This window comes from Rhinopithecus bieti, unplaced genomic scaffold (assembly GCF_001698545.2).
Source record: "Rhinopithecus bieti isolate Rb0 unplaced genomic scaffold, ASM169854v2 scaffold_11292, whole genome shotgun sequence".
NCBI classification, from domain to species: domain Eukaryota; kingdom Metazoa; phylum Chordata; class Mammalia; order Primates; family Cercopithecidae; genus Rhinopithecus; species Rhinopithecus bieti.
Genome location: NW_016846600.1, coordinates 1 through 2,050, shown reverse-complemented (window position 1 = coordinate 2,050; position 2,050 = coordinate 1). Strand labels below are relative to the sequence as shown.

The 2,050-nt window shown below is 58.8% G+C and overlaps 1 pseudogene across 1 annotated transcript; it reads right to left on the bottom strand.

Moving 5' to 3' along the window:
• Positions 1-411: 411 nt before the first annotated feature.
• On the bottom strand, positions 412-1,842 carry LOC108525159 (gamma-tubulin complex component 6 pseudogene; annotated as a pseudogene). Its single transcript, XR_001884223.1, has 2 exons — positions 1,663-1,842; positions 412-1,214 (listed from the first exon to the last, which is right to left on the bottom strand). The product of XR_001884223.1 is annotated as a gamma-tubulin complex component 6 pseudogene (transcript).
• Between the last annotated feature and the right edge of the window lie 208 nt (positions 1,843-2,050).

Genomic DNA, 2,050 nt, shown 5'->3' with positions numbered 1-2,050 from the left:
AAAAAAAAAAAAAAAAAAAAAAATTAGCTGGGCATGGTGGCGTGCGCCTGAATCCCAGCTACGCGGGAGGCTGAGGTAGGAGAATCACTTGACCCTGGGAGGTGGAGGTTACAGTGAGCCAAGATCGCGCCACTGCTCTCCAGCCTGGGCAACACAGCATGACTCCATCTCCAAAAAAAAAAAAAAAATTAGCCGGGTGTGGAGACAGGTGACTGTAATTCCAGCTACTCGGGAGGCTGAGGTACGAGAATTTCTTGAGCCCAGGAGGTGGAGGTTGCGGTGAGCCAAGATCACGCCACTGCACTCCAGCCTGAGTGACAGAGTGAGACCCCGTCTCAAAAAAAAAAAAGATCACAGAAAGCATTTTCCAAACCCCAAGAAAGATGAAAGAGGAAAAACCAAACATTCTACCTTAATGGCCAGCCCAGACAGGTCTGCATTGTCTGGCACAGGGGGCAGGCCCAGTCGGACGTCCATGTCGTAAGTGCGGCTGTGCACAAGGGCCCCGAAGAGCGAGACACGGGTGTCTCTCTCAAACCTGTCACCACAAGGGTCACCAAATGAGAAGAGCCCGACGGTGGGTAGGCCGGTGCCTGGAGCAGCCTCCATAACCTGAAGTGTTTCCTGGATCATGCTGTGACACAAACACTCTTCTCTGGAGATCAGAGACTGAACGTCCGTCTCAAACACACTCAGGTGGTCGCAATCATAGCCGCTATACGGAACGTTTCTCCCCACGTGCTTGTTGTTGAGGAAGTAGTCTCGATTTCTCCGCAGAAGTTGAGGGGGACCACTCCCTGCCAGCTGAACCAGGAGGTCCAAAACAGACCCCACCTCCAAAAGCGGACAGCAAGGGGCTGCTTCAAGCTCCTCCACAAGCTCCTCCAGACGGTCGGCCTCGGGGCCCCGGCCACCCACTCTCAAGTCAAAGGACAACATGAGGATCTTGTTTCTCGCTGGTAGTTTTGACATGTCAGGCTGCAGCTGTTGAGTCTCATCTTGAAAAAGACTTGTGAACAGCGCACTGTAGGCCACCTTCTTGAGGTTCCGCTTTGCCGTCTTCCGGTTCACACTGCGCTGGCCCAGGTGAGTCTTGGCAGCCGGCAGGAGGGCCTCACACAAGTCGTCGAACAGCTGCGTGATGCTGGCCATGCCCCTTCTCAGCTCCGGGCCCCCGGCGTGTGGGAAAACACCTCACCCGGGCTTCACTCACGCTGCGGAAGACGGAGTGAGAGAGGGTCTGAAGGGGCTGAATGACAGGCGGCCTCTCCAACGCCGAAGCTCAGAACTGGTATTTTTTAAAGGAGGTTTTGCGGTTGCTCTACTCAGAGTAAACACGCCCTGTCCTCCCCAGCCCAAGCACGCTGCCCGGCGCCCGGCAGCCCACCAGAAGCCAGCTCGGCCTTTCTTCCAATTCAGTAGCCCTCAACCTTTAGGGAGTCCCAGAACCATGGCAAACCCGAAGAACGAAACGCGCACCCGCGCAGTACAGTGCACGAACTCGGCTTTGCCCCGTTCTTCAGGCCCCACGAGAGGAGAGACGACCAGGAGAGGGTGCCACTCCGAGACTCGTGGGCAGCGGAGAGTCTGGGGGCGTAACCCAGTCGTGGGCAGTGGGTCCTGGGTTCTGGCCTGCACGTCCACCCGTTCTCCAGGCGTCACCTGTGGAAAGAGCCCACGGCTTCCGCTCCCACCGCCTCCGTCGCGTCACAGCAACGCGAGCATGAAGAGCGCTAGGGCGGGCGCGCCGGAAATACGTCACGGGAACGCCGGCTGCGCGTGGAAGTGAGTCTGGGGCTGCGGCGCACTTCCGGCCTGAGTCCCGCACCGCGGGTGAGAGATCGAGGCCGAGCGTGTTCAGTAAAGGAGGCAGAACCAGGGTTTCGTTTGACCCATGTTTACTAACGGCGCAAGGGCGGGGAGCGAAGCGCAGTGGGCCGCAGGGGCCGGAACGGGACCGAGGGTGGGTTGCATGGGCCCGGATGGGACGGGCCAGGGCGCGATGGGTGGGGCGGGGCAAGGCGAAGTAAGGGGTGGAGCGGGGGAGCAC